The sequence below is a fragment of the Lepisosteus platostomus genome, chromosome 5 (genome assembly GCF_059453375.1).
Source record: "Lepisosteus platostomus isolate fLepPlt1 chromosome 5, fLepPlt1.hap1, whole genome shotgun sequence".
NCBI classification, from domain to species: domain Eukaryota; kingdom Metazoa; phylum Chordata; class Actinopteri; order Semionotiformes; family Lepisosteidae; genus Lepisosteus; species Lepisosteus platostomus.
In genome coordinates, this window is record NC_142615.1 from 46,458,566 (window position 1) to 46,477,461 (window position 18,896).

Sequence of the window (18,896 nt, forward strand, 5' to 3'; positions counted from 1 at the left end):
TGCAGATTTGCTCAAGACACTTGTAAGAGAGTTTTCATGAAGACGTACGTCGGCTAGCTCTCCACTGTTAATTGACAGGACTTTTGAAGAAACTGTTCTTATACAACCAACATACAAATTACACATCTTAATGAACATGAAGGGAAATCTGTGTTGTGAATAATATAAAACTGTCACTACACATGATTGAGTCCTTGAGTCTGCCACCTAAGACCACTCGGCCATCCTGACAAGCAGTGGAGGCTGGGGTGTTGAATGTGCCCGTTGTTTTGTCGAAGGATTATTAACTACTACTGACAGTTCTTTTCTTGTTATTACAGAGATTTCTACATTGCAAGACAATTGACGATTTAGATAAAGGAAAGTCTTGGTAAACAAAACAGGAACGGAGGGGATTCAAACGCGTGATCTTTTGTTTACAAGACCAACACCTTACCACATGGCCACCGCACCTCCCATGTCACTTGTTTTTCCCATCAAGGCTAACACGTTTTTAAAATAAATAAATTAAATCTTTGTGCACAAATTGCAATATAGGAGGAGTAAAACAAATATGATTATTATATGATTGTTCAAATTAATTCTACTGAAACTGATTAAATCACATGGAAGCAACAACAACAAAACTGTTATTCTTAACAAGGAGATACTGGGCAGCAGTGGGATTCCAACTCACGCCCCCGAAGAGACTGGAGCTTTAATCCAGCTCCTTATAGCGCTCGGCCGGGTTACCCTTGAGAGTAGTTTTTCAGCAGTTTTAGTCTGACTATGTGGTGTTATGATGTGTAGAAGTGACTGCACCTCCTTTTTCTAAGATGCTTCCTCTCACTTGGTGAAATATTCAATTCTTTTGCCCTCTGAATATAGTTCTTCTGTGGAGCAGGCTTCAGACTTTGCGTATAGCGTAGATACATGCAGATATTTTATTTTTACAGGAAGACGCATTCCGAAACATATCTCTCCAGTTTTAGAAACATTTTGAATAGCGTATTTTTTAAAAGGCACAAACCGTATTTTAATTGCAGACTGTAGATCTATGCAAATCGTACTCGATTTGATTGTGATTCTGAAATACTTCTAGCAAAGATATTCAGGTTCCCATGAACCTTTGTTAAAAAAAAACTGCTTTGCGTCCAATCTCTGATGTCAATATAAACTCGGACGTGATGTTCTGTAGATGTGTAGTGTGCCTTTCCTCTTGTCGTATTCAAGAGTATTCACTGCGTGAGCTCCTCACTGCATGTCTTGTACTCTACTGTGATTTCATTTAGATTATCTCCGTGGAGTGCAGTGACAAGATCGTCTTGAACATTTTCGGTTTGTGAAAGGAAACACTAAATAAAATGCAAGTGATGAACATTTAAAATAACCACAGTACAGCTAGAAGAGTGAAAGATACAAGACGATTTATAATGACATTCACAATAGATTTAAGGAAAGCACAACCGCCCGAACAGGGACTTGAACGCTGGACCCTCAGATTAAAAGTCTGATGTTCTACCAAGCAGTTTCATCTGTGTTTTCAGCTACAGAAGCTCCCTGTTGAATTTATGTTGGTTCTTGTGTTACGAACCCAAGCGTGCAGCATTTGTGTCAGCAGTACTATACAGGTAAGTCGAATACACTTTCAGGGGCTGCATCTGTAGCACTTCATCTAAGAGGATTGTTAGAGCACAGTTACATTCACCCACCCAACTTATTCTTTGATCATCTAAGAGGATTTTTTTACTTTCGCACACGGTTACATTCGCCCACACAACATATAATCTCTGAATGTCCAATGGCTCAATACCCACTTTTTCCCCTGGGAACCACCAGTGTACAGTCCCATCCCATTCAAAAATATAACAGATATACTCAATTGATATATTCAATTAACAAGTATAAAAAGATATTATGAACAAGAGAACTCTTGATTATACAGATCCAGGTTTACACAATTAATTTCATGCCTACTCGAAGTGCCTGAAGCCTTGCTCTGCTGTTTTAAATATACCTCCAAAGCATTTAGTTGTGTTAACTACCAAATTATTTGAACTAATTTAACGTTATATTCAGGAAATTCAGAGAAAGTCTTCAGACTTGTCGTGGCTGTTGAAGAAGCCACCTGTTGAATCTCACCAGGGATTTCTTGAGAGATCATTCAGCGAGCAAGTCCTCCTTCTGCACTCCACACTGAGCTGAAAGCTGCACGAACTCCTCACTGCGTGTCCTGTACTGTTGCAAGTGCTCTCGTCTAGATGTGGAGCACAGCGACAAGAACACCTTGAACTTTTTCCATAAGTGAAGGAAAATTCAAAAGAGCATGAAAAGTATGGATTGTATAAAATATCCATTGGACAACTCGAGAAAAAACTGAAGGACTAAACAACGACTTTTGATGATCACAAGAGATTCAAGAAACACAACCGTCCGCACACGGGCTTGGATCCTGAACGCTTAAGTTAAAAGACAAAGACTTTCTTAATAATTTCTTATTATTACATACCCACACATACACTTACAAATATACAACTACACACTGACAGACACCACACACTCACAGACACACACCATACAAACACTTTCACAGACATGCATTCACAGAAACAAAGAAACGCTACAAATACTCACAGACACACTTATAGACACCACACACTCAGAGACCCCACATGCTTACACACTAACAAACACCACACACTTACAGACACACATGCACAGACACCACATACACAGGTATCTACAGATACACGATAACTAACATTAACACAAATAACTCCTCATATTACAACAGTAACACTATCACTAAGACATACATATAACAATATCAATAACATTGACACAAACTACTTATAATAACAGTTAAGCTATCATTAAAACAAACACTACTACTACTGTTAATACTCTAACAGTAACACTATAATTATAATTAATATTAACATGAATATGAACATTAAAACTAAAACTATCAGTATCGCTATCATCATTAATACTCACATGAACACTAACATGAAAACTACCAGTTGTACTCTCTAATATTAACATGAATACACTAGTATTAGAATTAGTTGCTACCCATGACGTCACATCGCTCTTTGTGACGAAGGCGAGACACCTAGACGCGCACAGTGACGTGGCGCCTATCGCCGTGGTTACCATACTTATGATTTATAAACACTGGAAAAAATGCATTTAAACTGTTACTTACATACATTTATCAACTTGGAATATAATTTTCTAAGCTCTAGGATACAGTTACCTAAATAATAATATGAATAATCATTGTTTAATTTCAGATTGAACATTATTAACATTAAACGCACTATGGTAATTGATCGATACAGTCTTTATTGACTGTTTTCTAGATATTTAAAACAGGGTCAAGAACCGGAAAAGAATCAGTACTCACCAATCGGTGAAGTTAATCATTTATTCTACGGTTCTTCAGTTGAATTAATTGGTTGTCGATAGATAAGTGATCAATAACACCCCTCTGTGCGCTCAGCGCACCTCCTGCGGTCTCGCTCTCTGAGACCCGGCTGGTGTCTGTGACGTCACAGCGCTCTTTCTGACAGAGCAGAGCGCGTCTCCGCTGGAGGAGACTCCTGTCTGGGGCCTGGGGTGGCTTTTCTTACAGATATAACATCTCTAAATGAAAACACACCGGGCTGTGAAGAGAAGCGAATCATAACAGTTGGAGAAGGAGGAGAGCGACAAAACAAGGAATGAAATTCATTAAAAAGGAAAAAAATAGTTTACCTCGCAGATTAATGCGTTACAAAGCGTTCCCGTGTGGAGCAGCAGAGAACAAGCACGAGTCCCTGAAATGAGCGCTTTTAAGGGTTTTACACGAATCTTCAGAGTATAAGAGCCAGGAAGATCAGACTCCTGATTCTGGAGGTTAAAATGTGTATACTGGTTTTATTTCCACCCAGCTCTCACTTCTATAGGTGGTCTGATGATTTAAATTAACTGTATAACTGTTACAAGCCTTAATCTAATTGTAAATTTATAAGACTGTCTGTGAGACACTTCTGAGAGCAGCTGAATCCCAGGGCTGGTGTGGAATCACACACAGACAGGTCTTCTGTGTGATCTGAGTCCCACTGCTCAGAGCTACAGACTGGTCAACTGGTCACTATTGTAGACATGACCTTTAGACCATTGGCTACTGATAATCAATATACTGATCACAGTGTCACTGCTGGTGTTTATTACATAAATACTAAGATAATTCCACACTCACTTGTGTTATAAAATATTTATAAAACATGTTTGGAGGCTGACATACAGTAAAGACAGTAATACTGAAGGTATGGAGGTCCTGGAAAGGGTTAATAGAAACTTCTTGCTTCTGACCTGGAACAGAGCCCACAGCTGCCAGATGAGTGAGCCCTGAGCCCAGTTCACAGAGGAGAACCAGGAGAATATTGATTTTTTATTCTACCTCTGAGAATTTTTCTTCTTTGCCAAGTGGTGTTACATTCCCTTCAGATACTCTACACAGACTGCCAGAGAGAAGAGGAGAGAGGTGAACAGATAAGAGCAGACAGAGCGAGAGAGACATACAGTACATCTTGATTTACTTTGAAGCAAGTGTTCATTTCCTTTCTGGAACAAGCTATTTCTGAACTTCAAGAAATTCATACAACTTCCGAAAGATAAAATACAAATCTTGCTTATCCACTTTCTCCACTTAAAAGTGAAGAAAAACAATGGCAGTGCATCTCCGTCGGCTTGATTTAGCTTAATACAAGTATTCACTTCCTTTTCTGGAAATTACAGCCTGCGAAAGATGAAATAAAGTTCTTTATTAATCTTCGTCAGTGCAGAAGAAATACTGCCGGCTGGCAGGAAAATGCCAGTATTTTATTTTCTTTAACTACAAACATATGAATGGTGAAAATGTGTCCCTGTGCAGCTATTAAACAGAGAGCTGGTGGTTCAACCCTACTCAGGGTTGGAGATTTAAAACGGTATTTCGGTTTAGCGAAGGTGAAAGTTTACCCACCCAGACGTTTGTACTTTCCAGTTCTTCCAACCAAAATTGACAAAAAACTGTTTTTCACACTGTGTCGTACGTGTGCTGAAACAAAACAGACCACCCCCTGCGAGCACAGTGATGAAGATCGCGTCTTGACTGGTGTCTGGTGCACCCCGGAATTACAGATGGCCTTAGATCTGGGGTATAGAGCGTGTAAAATTTACTAAATTTGACATTTCGAAAAGGCCTCCCACGATCTTTTTTCCAACTACAACAAACTGCATCTGAAAGGGAAACAGGAAGCTTCGGGGTTTTCAGAGTGGTGTACAGATGTCGGGAAACAACAAAGATATATCAGCGAATATTATGAAAAAGAGGGTGTCTGGCTGGACCCCGGCAACATTAAAAAGAATCCGGCCAAAAGACAGCTTTCAAAAATTGCCTTGAACAGTTTGTGGGGCAAGTATGGGCAAAGAGACAATTTACCACAGACCACCATTGTGAGAAAGCCCGATGAATTATTCAGGTACTTATTTACGCCATATCATGAGGTGTCAGCCTGTGAGTTTATCGATGAAAACACAGCCTGTGTTACGTGGAAACACACTAAACACCACTATACAGGCCATTCAAACACTAACATTTTCATCGCTAGCTTTAAAACCGCCTATGCCCGCTTGGAGTTATACAATCTGCTAAATGCTTTGCAAGGCTGCTGTCTGTACCACGACACAGATTCCGTTATCTTTGTGAGCCGGGAGGGTGAGTGGAATCCGGGGCTAGGTGACTACTTGGGTGAGCTGACCAGCGAAATCGCTGCTGGACAACACATCACCGAGTTTGTATCAACAGGACCCAAGTCGTACAGGTACAAACTGTCTGGAGGGAAAGCCTGTTTAAAGGTAAAAGGCATTACGCTCAATGTGAACATCTGTGAAAAAGTTAACATTGAGAGTCTGCGGGACTTGGTTTTTGACTATGGCGTTAACCCTTATGCAGAGTGCCGGGAATTTAAACACATTTCTATTCAACAGCCGATGATCGTGCGTGTTAAAAAGGATTGGCGCATTGAGACCTGGACCTTAAAGAAAACCCAGAAGGTGGTGTACGACAAGCGGGTGCTGCAAGAAAATTTGACATTGTTGCCCTACGGATATTAACACGATGGATGTCAGGTTAAAACACCCTTTTTCATGCATTTTGTCCGGACCCTCGAATTGCGGTAAAAGTTATTTTATAAAACAGCTCTTGGAGAACGGTGATACCGTTATGACTCGTAAACCCGAAAACATAGTCTGGTGTTACAGCTGCTGGCAACCTCTATACGCTGAGTTGCTTGTGAAATTTCCATACATTCAGTTTATAGAAGGACTACCAACGTCGTTTTCCGGCGACCAGCTACTGCCGCAGGGTAGAGTAAATTTGATAATAGTTGATGATTTGATAAAGTCTGCGTGTGAAAATAATGAGATAGAAAAAGCTTTTACCAAATACGTACACCACCGAAACCTCAGCATCATGTATATCGTCCAAAATGTGTTTTGTCAAGGATGGAAAAGTAGAACCATTGCGTTAGATACAAAGTACATGGTGCTGTTTTAAAAACCCTAGAGATAAACTACAGATTACAACCCTGTCCCGGCAGATGTACCCCGGTAAAGCCACATTTTTTTTGAAGCGTTCGATGACGCTACTAAAAAAACCTTTCGGTTAATTGTTGGTGGATTTAAATGCCGACACCCCAGATGACTATTGCTTGCGAACAGGTCTTTTCCCTCCAGGTGTACCCATGGCTTATGTATTTAAAAAATCTAAAAGTCGGTGATCTCGCAACCACAGACTCAGTCGAAAAAACACGTTCAGGGCATTGTCATGTCGTTCGGAGAAACCTGACTCTTACATTTTCTGGTGAAAGCCAGCCCCAGTCAGCGGAAAGCTATTCTCTGCGGGGCTACAAATGATCTTGTACGGGCCATAGCTGAAATCGCCTTGAATACCTTGAAAGGGAACATACCGTTATCTGCTAAGCAGTTTGGGACCCTGAAGAGAAAGCCTAAGCTTATAAAGACTTTGAGTCAAAAGGGTCTTTCTCTTAAAAGAAAGAGACTCTTGGTGAACCACTCTGGTGGTTTTATCGGGACCCTGTTGAGTATTGCAGTACCATTGATTATGGGGCTTGTACAACGTCAATAATGGAGCACGCTGAAAAATGTACCTGGTACCTCAGAAACAGCTCGATCGACTCCGAGAGCAGTCTGGGCTTGAGGGCGATGTAAGAAAAAGAACAACCCGTCAGTTGGATGATGAAATGAGAGACATTCTTCAGAACTCACATCTGGCCGAATATGAAAAAGTGAAATTGTACAGTGAGGTGTTACAACCGTATTTGACATTAGTACGCCAGGGGACTTCCAAAAAGGGGACTTTAACTGTTGTACTACCGGAAAATGCACCCGCCGAGCTATCACGCAAGTTAGCACAACCGCCGTCATCGAGCGACGCTGACTTTGGGTATATTTTGGACAGCGTGTCTCAGAGGTTCCGGAGAAATGCCGAGATATTGTTAAAGACTATGGCCCGCAATGAACCATTAATAGCCTGGAATGAAAAGGGGGAATTTGTGTACAAGGGGGCACCCGTTGAGGGCTCTCACATGATTGGTCTTGTCAGGGCTGTCACGCAGCAGCAAGCAGTTGTGGTCGGTAAGAAGCCAAAAGGTTGGGATGTGTTCATGGAGGCTATGGCAGAAATCAACATGCCGGGCACCTTGCTAGCCAACGCTGGTAACCGAGAGCTACTTGAAAAACTCAAGGCTACCCAGTTGGGTTGTGCAGCATCGGTCAAAACTTTAAAACAACTGGTAGAGATGTCGACGGCCGACCCGGTCTCTAAGATAACCGCAGAAAGGAGATGATCATTAATACCTAGACCCACATGGTTGACTTTGTAACATTTTTTCTGTGGGTATGTGTGTTTGTGATAAATGACTTGAAATGTATATTAAAAAGCGTGAGCAATGTAGTTAAAAATGTTTGTAATAAAATGGCTTGAATGTAACATGTATTATAAAAAGCTTGAGCGCTATAACAGCGAATGTATAATAAAAATATTGTGTTGATTTTAATTCATGTTTTGTGTTCTTTTTAAATAATAACCACACAGACGTCGAAATGGTTCGATTTCATTTTTATTTTAGACGGTCGATTAACATTTATGACATGTTTTAAATTGGCGTAAACAGCCGCATAATTGAACATTCCCAGTGGGCAGTGATTCGTCGAATATACAGATGCAGCCATTCAAAGTGCGCGTTACAGACACGTACCGGAGGTAATTGGCTACGGTGTCGCGCATTGTGACGCAAGATGACGCGCGGTACCACGGTACGTGATTGGTTGACCGACATGGGCACTCGTGGTCCGTTGGTCTGTCGTAGAAAGACTTACAGTAAACGTCTTTGCTGTGCCCGTTGTAGATATTGAATTTTACCACTGAAGGGAAATCTTAGTAGCTGAGCATTAAAAGAATAGGAGCATACTGTAACGCGTGTGAAGGCCATAAACGATATTAATTTTGGAACATAAACATACAGTATATGGCTGGTCTTGGTACTTTAAAGAAAAAATACACACCAGTATTCCATTTCTCCCTAAACATTTTAAGCATTGAAGTCTTTAACTAAAGAGATACCGGAGTCAACAAGCATACTTTTAGAATTTGATTAATAGGGAATATAATATGGAATCGCGTATCTAAAGAATTTAATAACGATATGATTATATTCGTGTACTGCGACAGGGCTGTTTCGCCTCCCTCTTCATGCGACTTCCCCTGTAGCCTACTGGTCTACGTGCCCACTTACCAACTCACGGGTTGTGTGTTCAAATCCAGCTGGTGCTGGACTTTTCTTTTAACAAACATTTCTTCGAAAAAATAGAATAGCGATATTATGGACAATCAATTGACTTTTATATTTCAAAATATCACAACATGATCGATTCTAAGTCATTTTTGATAACAATGGTCACCCTCTTCCCTTCTGACAACGGTCCCTGCTTCTGCTTCCTGCTTCTATTGTGTGTGTGTGTGTGTAATAGAGTAAATTTTTATAGAGAAATGGAGGCTGGACAGTATGCGATACAATATAAACATTTATATTGATTTAAATCGTGTTTTGATTTAAATCGCAAACGCGTGTTTAATTATATGTGTTTTTTTAATCATAATCAGGCTAATGCAACATAAATTGATACAGTATTTCTGTCTTATTTTAAGTAAATAAAGTGCATTTTTGCACACTATATGTGCAAACGTTTTATGATATGTCGCTGTTGTGAATGTCTGTGGACATGTGCTGGCTGGACAGGTGGCTCCACTGTACACAGAGAGCTTAGAAGACAAAGATATCAATTTATTTTAGTCAAAAATGTATATATCACCTTTAAAAGTGGAATCTCAAAGCAAAGTAAATACCCAACACTGATTGAACCCATCTGCCATGCTAATAAAACACCTTGAATTGAATTGAGGGAAAGAGGGGTGGATGGCGCGTGGCAAATAAGATACACTCCACAGGCATCCACAACAGCAACATATGAAACGTTTGCACATATAGTTAAGTTATTACTTGGTTTTCAAAGTCGGGAGACATTAGAGGCTTGCCACACCCGGACTGTTAAACCAACGCATTAGCACGTCAAAGCTCATTGAGGACCCGGGCGCAATAATTGTTTTGTCCCTTGATTTACTGATCTGCATTAATTATGGAAATCGAGTTCCTGCTCTGTGCAGACAACCTGGTCCCACTGTCGCCCACAGAACAGAGGCTGCGCCAGAACCTGGCACTGCTGGAGCTGGACAAGACCAGAGTTATGGTTTTCCAGAAAAAAAGCCAGACCTCAGGGAAACAGGTACAAATTCACACTTAACAACACATTAACACCTAACAACGGGAGCAGGGACGAATTAGGCCAGTACCCACTATTGTTAAACATACAGAAAAGGATATTAAAGTATTGAATATTAGTATTGGATTTAGTATTAGCCATACAGAATATTAAAGTGCCCCTTTTCCATTCAGTGGGTGCCTGAGCCGCTGTGTCCTATCTTCTGACAGTCGTCGTTGTGAACAAACATTTCTTTGAAAAAATTAGACGTTTCCCTTGGTCAGAGATATAAATATATAATATATAAATAAATTTAATTTAACTAACGTGAGATAGCGTGTGAAAAAGTGGTAGTTTAAGCTTTTCTGCTAATATAATATGGAATCGCGTATCTAAAGAATTTAATAACGATATGATTATATTTGTGTACTGCGACAGGGCTGTGTAGGGCTGTTTCGCCTCTCTCTTCATGCGACTGTACCAGGAAGAGGATTTCTTTCTATTCGAAACGTGTATTTTAAAAGTTTAAGAAGTAAAAACCTTACAGCGTACACAGATTTCTAAACTGATCAGGATCGTTATCTTTGTCTTATGCATAATAATGTTCACCGCTCTGTCCAGCAAATTAATAATAAACTTTATTTTATATAGCGTTTTAAACGAATAAGTAATTAGATTGCTCATAAACCTAATCACTTGCTTTTTCTTTTTATTTAGGCTCAGATTTCAACTATAGATCGTATTATTAATAACCATAATAACAGCCAACCAACAAAAACAACCATATAAACATAATACCAACCAAAAACATAGATAAAAAACCACAATACAAAATCAAATATATCAAACCATTATACTCTCGCAAATTCCTCCAATTACCATAATCCCGCCCCTTATGCAAAACCAAACCCTCCCCCCATCCCAGTTTATCCTCTTTATGATAAACAAAATCCACCTCAATTTTCAACATAAAGCCTTACACAAAATTAATACCTCAACACTCCATACTCAACAACGATAATTCACAAACAACCAGAACATGTAACTCCACATTCCCAAACAGACCTCATTTCCATAGCCCCGCCCCTTATGCAAAACCAACATCCCTCCCCTGTTCTCTCCCTCCCCTGGCGGTTGTGATCGTTTTTATTTTCAAATAAATTTTAGCAAAGTCATGTATTTTAAAAATCTTAAGATTTTTATATTTATGTCTTAATTTAGTGGTTTCATTAGTGACAAAGGCTAAACTTTCTTGGAAAAATGTCTTTTATGTAAACCATGTTTGCTATTAATTCATTCATGGCTAAAATATGTTCATTGTCTTCAAATGAAAGAAGGGTTCCTTTCGCCGTGGTCAGGTTGAAATCAGAAGCTTGCCACGCCCGGACTGTTACACCAACGTATTAGCATGTTAAAGCGATTTCATTGAGGAGCCTAGCCTTTCTTAACTAGTACTGTACTTACTGGATTTTTGAGGGGGGGGGGGTGTCTTTCGCTGTGAAACCAGTTTAATTAGTCACAGCCAGCACTCCTGCAGAGAGGGGGGTTGTACTTGCAGTGTATACAGTAGATGGGAAAGCCAGAGCCGACCTCTACGCCGCCCACGTGTTATGCTCTTCCTTAATGTCTAAGCCGGAACACATAATTATATCTCATTTTGTATTTCTTAAAAAAAAAATCGTTTGCCCAGCCTAACAGTATTGTTGTTATTGTTTTTAACCTGTAAAGTGCTTTGAGGAGCCACCTTTAAAGGCGCCATATACGATAAAGTTCATTATTATTACTATGGTTAATTTGCTGGACAGAGAGGTGAACATTATTACACAGAAGACAAAGAAAGCGATTTACGTTGCATTGTGCATTGTGCTGCTGTAATACAGTTTTAAATAATTAAAAGTCTAAACAGTATCAGCTTTGTTTATGGGTTTTAAATAAAGGCGATTTAAACGCGATTTAAATCAATATAAATGTTTATACTGTTACGCCTAGGTGACTATTCATTGTTATTAAAATGACTTAAATTAGAACATGTTGTGATATTTAGAAATATAAATTTGTTTGGTGCGAGTGAGGTTTTTTCCCCCAACAACTTTCCAGAGGAGCTATAAATATTTTAAATAAATACACACAGTATTGCTCATAAGGTCTGCTATTTGAGGTCCAGTTATTTAGATGCATACATCTTATTTTATCTCAGCTTTTCAGCTGAGATACACAGATCATACATAAACAATGCAGTAAAAAATGTCTCATCAAGTATTTAATCATTAGGTATAACAGTTTCCCTTTAGGCCTCTGAAAACACCACCTTTTACCTTGTGAATACCAGTACCTCCTAATTGTCTAAAGGGTTTATTTAAAAATTTTTTTAAAAAACTGATGTGCTGAAACAGTACAATTAAACACGCTCTGCAGAAAAGGGGATGGTTGTTAGGTCAGCTTCAGTTTTACACGTACAGTACACATTTGATTTCATTAAAATTATGAGGTACCCTGTATCTGCAGGACTCAAGAGGCTCTCAGTCATGTCACTTTGCAGTTGATGTCTCCTAGAGGTTCCTAGATTCTTATTGTAAATAAAAGGAACAGCATACAGTGGGACTTTTTCAAAAACGGGGAACAAATTTCAACATCCGACTGCACCGAGCACACAAATATTGGTTCTAGGCTCCTGAATCACCTTTGGTCCCTGGATCATTGCTTTTAACCATTTACACAAGGTTTTTACTGTAAAGCACTTTCACAGCTCAACGTAAATGGACCTTCTGGAGCACAGGCTTTAAAGGAGCTTTTTAAAAAAAACAGACTTTGCCTTTCCTGTTATAAGCTATTCTTTTAGCATATGACAAGCATGCCCTTATTATGGCGATATCCTCCTAAACATTGGAGAAATAACTCTAGAAGTTCAATTAAAACAGAAATGCTTCAAATCACTTGGGATACAACAAAAAAGTGGTGTATTATAAAGTGTGTTAAAAATGTTGCTAGTTTGTTATCATACCTTAGATTATAATAAAACCTCACCATTTAACACCAACAGGTGTTTTCTTGAAGTCTGCTAGCTTCAAAGTTTATGGTTTGGCTTTTGTGTATAATGATAGTGAACTGCATTGGAAATGTAGGAAAGTAAGCATTAATAAGCAGGAAAATTAAACCAAGAAACACCTAAAGTACTGGACTATATTGCAGATAAACTACCGATCTACCTTTTAAGCCTGTACAACCTGCAGAACTCCAGCTTTAATTGATTGGACTCAATAGCCTAAGTTTTAAGGTTATCCTTACAAGTGTGGAAAAGCATGGGCGTAATGTTGCAGCTTTCACTGTTGTTTAAGAAGTTGTTTTTTCCAGCTGAACATTTCTGTCTTGAGTCTTTCTTAACAATATGTAACAGTGTCTGGTATCTACTGTGATCATTATTTCATTACTGAAGTAGCCTTTTGATATTTGCACAGTATTTTTTGTTGCTATGGCTGTTTTCATATTCGTAGTTTTCTTCTGTTAAAACTTAAAATCTCTCACATTAAATTGTCTACAAATGCAAGAATTCAACCAAATATTCTTACTTGTAAAATGTCTACTGTTGCATTGCAGTTAATTAATGTAGTTAGTCCATAGTCGGCAATCTAAACTTTATTGTTAAGCTTTAATGATTGATGTTGTACCAGTAACCTTTAGTAATACTATAGTACTTCACAAATGCTTTGTGTGTTTGGAAATCTTTTGAGTAAAAGCCTTATAAAAATAGGTTTAGTTTTTACAGGACATCACAAAGAAATAGGATGGTATAATTCTTATAATTGCTTTTTGATTGTATTTAGAAGATTATGGACTAAACAGACTTCAGGGATGCCAGTGAATCATTGTGCTATTTGGAATTATTCCAAAAATCAAGTGACCTCTTTGCTGTAGTATCTTTAGTATTATTTATTTAGTATTAATAAAGAATAGATTTATTAAAGTCGTGCCATGTGTAAGCGGGATATGTAAAATAATGTAAAATAAAGTTTTTTATTATTGTTATAGAGAAACATGATCAGATTTCCCCTGGTTCAGAAAAAAGACGATTAAAATCTGTAATCTTTCCACTTGTATGTCATCGGACATTAACGAGTACAACCCCCCTCTCTGCCGGAGTGCTGGCTGTGACGAATTAAACCGGTTTCACAGGTATTTTCAAAGTAGGAAGTACAGTGTTAACTAGTAGCTAGGCTCCTCAATGAAATCGCTTTAACATGCTAATGCGTTGGTGTAACAGTCCGGGCGTGGCAAGCTTCCAATGTCAACTCGACTCAATTGGAAGACAATGAACGTATTTTAGCCCTAAATGAATTAATAGCAAACATGGTTTACATAAAAGACATTTTTCCAAGAAAAGAAAAGTAGCGTGTCTCCCATATGGTGCTGGTTATGTCCTTTTCCCTCTTCTACATGGCATAGAACATAATCCTGTTCCATGAAGAAGTTGCAACATTTATTCACACAGGATGCTTCTGTCTGTTTTTTTCTCATGGTTAAGTTTAAATTTTAAAGTTTGTTAGGAATTGCATGTAGTGAATACCATCTAACTACAAATATATACATAAAGCAGAATGTTTATTATTGAATTATGTGTTTTTATTGAGTATAATCATTATAAGCGAACACAAGTGTAGTAATCAGCACCACAATCTGAATTAAGACTCAAAATTAAAATGTGTATGTCTGTTTCAGGTGATGTGGACACGCGCTGTTTGGATAGAGCAGGAGGGGGAGGTTGAGGGAGTCCTGCCCTCAAACTGGGTGGATGCCCGAAGAGAGTTTGTGTGGTGGCCGAATGATCCAAAGCAGGCCACAAGAGAAGGCCAACCCTAATAAAGATACTTGGGTTACCTTCAAGGTCATTAAAGTTAAACAAACATCAGGTATAGCTTTCTTTGAAAAAAAGAGCAAATTCCTGTTAATTCTTATAAATTCCGATTGAATATTTACAGTAACTGTCTATGTACATGTATTAGTGCAACAATACCTTTTTCATATTTGATCATACATAATGTAAATATAATTGTTTGTAGACAAGAAATCAGAGTGTGATCACTTTGATTTAACCACCTCTGTTACAGATGGTGAAGACGAGGATGAGACACCCAATCCAAAACGCAAAAGTAAGAAGCGGGTGTTCTCCGATTACGTTGATGGTATGTAAAAGTAACAATCTCAATAGCTATATTTTTAACCAGTTATTAATATCAACTGATGCCTCATTTAGCTTGTACCTTGTTATTGATTTTTTTACAACCCTTTAAAATAAGTCATTTTGAAAGGTTTCTGTATGAAAATGTTAAAAATCTTATCAGATTTGTTGATCATGGAAATTGCTAAGAATTTTGGTTAGCTATGTTAAACTAGTTTTCAGTATTATATTGAAATATTATAATTTTCTATTATATTACAGACTTTGATTCTGATCCTGGTACTCCAAGTACGTCCATTTCTCTGCCTTCAAAGTTCCCAAAATAAAGGAAATTAATTTATTGTAAAAAGTTACAGATCAAGTTGATTAAATAATTTAATTTGATATGAAATATTTTACTGCCATATCTTTTCTGTTTAGAAAAGAAGAAGCCACTGAAGCTGCCAGTGCTACCCCCCAAACTGAGGTTCTCTCCTAGGAAGAGAGTCTCCCAAACCTCACTCAGCTGTTCAAGTACGCTTAAAGGTAGGTTATTGCAATCAAAGTTAAAATGTTTTCTTAATGTCCTTAGAAGATAATCATCATCAATCATATTTAAAGACAAGTTAACACTATTCTTTATGTTATTGAAGCCCAACAATCAAAGGTGAGAACCTCCCCAAGGAAAAAAAACGGTGCTAAGTTCTGGCTTCAACATTCCTGAAGTTATTACTACATTTTTTGCCTACATCTAATTACTCTATGAAATTCACAAGTTAATTTTTTTATTACGTCTGAGGTTATGTCACTATACTTTCCTAAGTCTGGAGAACTGTCTACCATAAGCGAATTATATTAAAAGATTATTGGACTTGTGAAAATTTTACGTCCATACTTAAATATTAAGTTAATCTGCAATATTATATTAACAGCCCAGGTAGTCCAAATTGTGACCTCACCACGCAAAGTTCGAAGCCCTAAGCAAGTTATAAGACCAAAGTCTTCAACTGAACCCCAGAGTCACCATGCCTCCTCAGCTTCGCACTCACCCTCGCCTTCTCCCTCATCTCGATCAGCTGAGGAAATAATGGCTTTATAAATGTTTTAACACAAGGCTTTGTAGACAATAGTACATTACTTGTATCATATTTATTAAATTATTAAATTTAAGAATAGTTTATGATCCCTCTGCATTTGATAGGTATGAGATTATTGTTAACTTTTTAGTTTCTAGTATCAAACCAGGATTGGCCAGATGGCAGAAATGATCCTGGAAGACTGTCAAAAAGTATGTATTTTTTATTGTATAAAGTAATAAATAAAACTACCCATATTATAGTTTTACACAGAATGTATTTTAATTATGTGTAGGCTCATACACAATATAAAAATATGATGTGTTTTACCACAATGCTACAAACGACACAAACATATTCAAAATTGAAGCTATTTTTTAAAATAAATACACCAATGGAGTTTAATTGACATTGTTTATAGAATCCTAGTTCAATGACAAACTAAATGACTAAATTGAAATATTGAGTTGTGTGATAAAGTAAATGTTTTCCATAACTGAATTCTTTTCAGAGTCTCCCAGGAAGAAGACCACGTCCAGATCAGAAGAGAAGAGAGAGAGATATCCTCTTTCAAAAGGAAGTAAGTACAGTTAAAATAAACTACAGATGTGGGAATTTTTACATTTTAAGATTATTAATTGCATGTAGCAACACTACAGTAATGCTAATGTGACAATAGTGTAAGAAACTCCTAACCTAATTCCTTTTAAATGCTGATATAAAATATAAATAATTTCAGAGTTTCAGAAGCAGGTATTGGGCCTCCTGATAGAGATGAGGGATGAATTGAGGCGTTTGGGTAGGTCCACAGAACCGGTGGACTCCCAATTCCACATCAGGAGGCTGACCACAATGGGAGAGTTCTGTGCATACGAGCAAGCACTTGACAGCATGGACAATCAAAACCTGCTGGTACGATATTATATTCTCACTGTGGTGTAGAAAATATTCACTACTAATGTTTTAGGTTTCAGATAGGTCATAATTTTATAGCCTACATCTGATTAATATGATCCATCTCTGGCATACGTTCATATTTTTAGTTTATAATGTATAATCTTGCTTATCCTTTAATGGCAAAATAAAGTGTTTTCATGTTCTAAAAAGTTACTACAATTTTTTTTACTTTGAAAAATGGTCACTTTGTATTTATAGACTGAGAAAATACTGCAAAAAAGTGCAGTTAATATGTGAAAATGTGTTTGTTTCATTGAATGGTCATGTGTAATGGGTATGTCTGATTAGTTGATTAATGAAGATCTAGTAGCTTCTAATATTATTGGTAATATAATATTATTTCCAGATAAACCAACTTCAGAGAGTAGGCGGCAGTGATGTTAGAGAGAGTGTGTTCACAGTCTTGTCAAGGTATTGCTTATTGTTTTTTTTAAATGTTTTTACATTACATTTTTACTTTGATCAAGTGAACATATCCACAGAATTGAGCTTATAGATACCTATGTGTTAACCACTGAATGTGCAAGGTGTAAAACTGCAAACTGCAAAATTGCAAAAAAAGGATTACAGTACTACATTTGATCCTAAATATTTGAGTAAATAAATGTTGAGTGGAAAAAAAGTCTAAACTAAATGTCTGAATTTGGTTTTCAGACTTATGACAAATGAACTGATGACAGAATTCAACTTCGCTGGCACAAACCGAAAAGATAAACAACAAAAGAGGGGCCTGGGAGACACAAATCTTTATAGAGTAATTAAAGGTACTTCTATTCTATGTTGTACTTTCAAACTTACTCTTTAATTAGGACAGGGTACTCTTTAATTAGGACAGACTTTATTGCTCAATCGCTATGATGCAAGCCAAATTTTATCCGTTTATTTCAGCTTTGAGCTTAGTAAACCTTATTGGTTCATTTTTGAGGTTATACTCAAGAAGATATTAATCATCATTTATTTGAGTAGTAATATTATATAATTTTCTCCTAGCTGCGGTGCTGAAGTCCCACCCTACATCGACAGAAAAAGAAATAAAGGAGCACGCAATGCGTTACTTGAAGAATGCATATGCAAGGCAGGGGGCCAGGAGATCTGGACACTGAAAATAATAGGTTTCTGGTCCTGTTAGGACAATAAGACAGGGTTTGCAAATGGTGGACAAAAATCGTCTTAACTTCAATTGTAATATTTTTTTTCCTTGGAAATATAGAAGTTGTACATTTTAAAATTTATATTTGAATCAAAATGTGGTTTTGAGTTAGTGTGTTAATGTAATTAGTTTGTGTTTGTCATTACTATACTGTATATTGCCATGTTACCAGAATTTGTAGCTGAAGTTTAAGACTAGTTGTGTTTTTTATGATTATTGCCCATATGTTGATTGTTGATTGATTGTATACAATGTATAATTTGAAATACATATTTTTCAGGTGTGAATGTGTATTTTCAGAATAAATTTCTAAACCAAATCATTGGCTTGGTTTACTTGTTTCTACACCTACAAAACCTATCTGATGTATAATAGACCTCTAACCATATACGTATAATAGACCTCTAAAGTTATCCGTATAATAGACCTCTAACCATGTATGTATAATAGTCCTCTAAAGTTATCCGTATAATAGAACTCTAACCATGTATGTATAATAGTCCTCTAAAGTTATCCGTATAACAGACCTCTAACCATACACGTATAATAGTCCTCTAAAGTTATCCGTATAATAGACCTCTAACCATGTATGTATAATAGTCCTCTAAAGTTATCCGTATAATAGAACTCTAACCATATACATATAATAGACCTCTAAAGTTACCCGTATAATAGAGCTCTAACCACATATGTATAATAGACCTCTAAAGTT

At 37.4% G+C, this 18,896-nt stretch overlaps 1 long non-coding RNA gene across 1 annotated transcript; it reads left to right on the top strand.

Annotated features, from left to right (window-relative positions):
- The first annotated feature begins 16,203 nt into the window (after nucleotides 1-16,203).
- Nucleotides 16,204-18,518, top strand: LOC148667441 (uncharacterized). Its single transcript, XR_015936950.1, has 5 exons — nucleotides 16,204-16,657; nucleotides 16,817-16,989; nucleotides 17,381-17,445; nucleotides 17,689-17,798; nucleotides 18,025-18,518. It is a non-coding gene; the product is annotated as an uncharacterized LOC148667441 (long non-coding RNA).
- The last annotated feature ends 378 nt before the right edge of the window (nucleotides 18,519-18,896 follow it).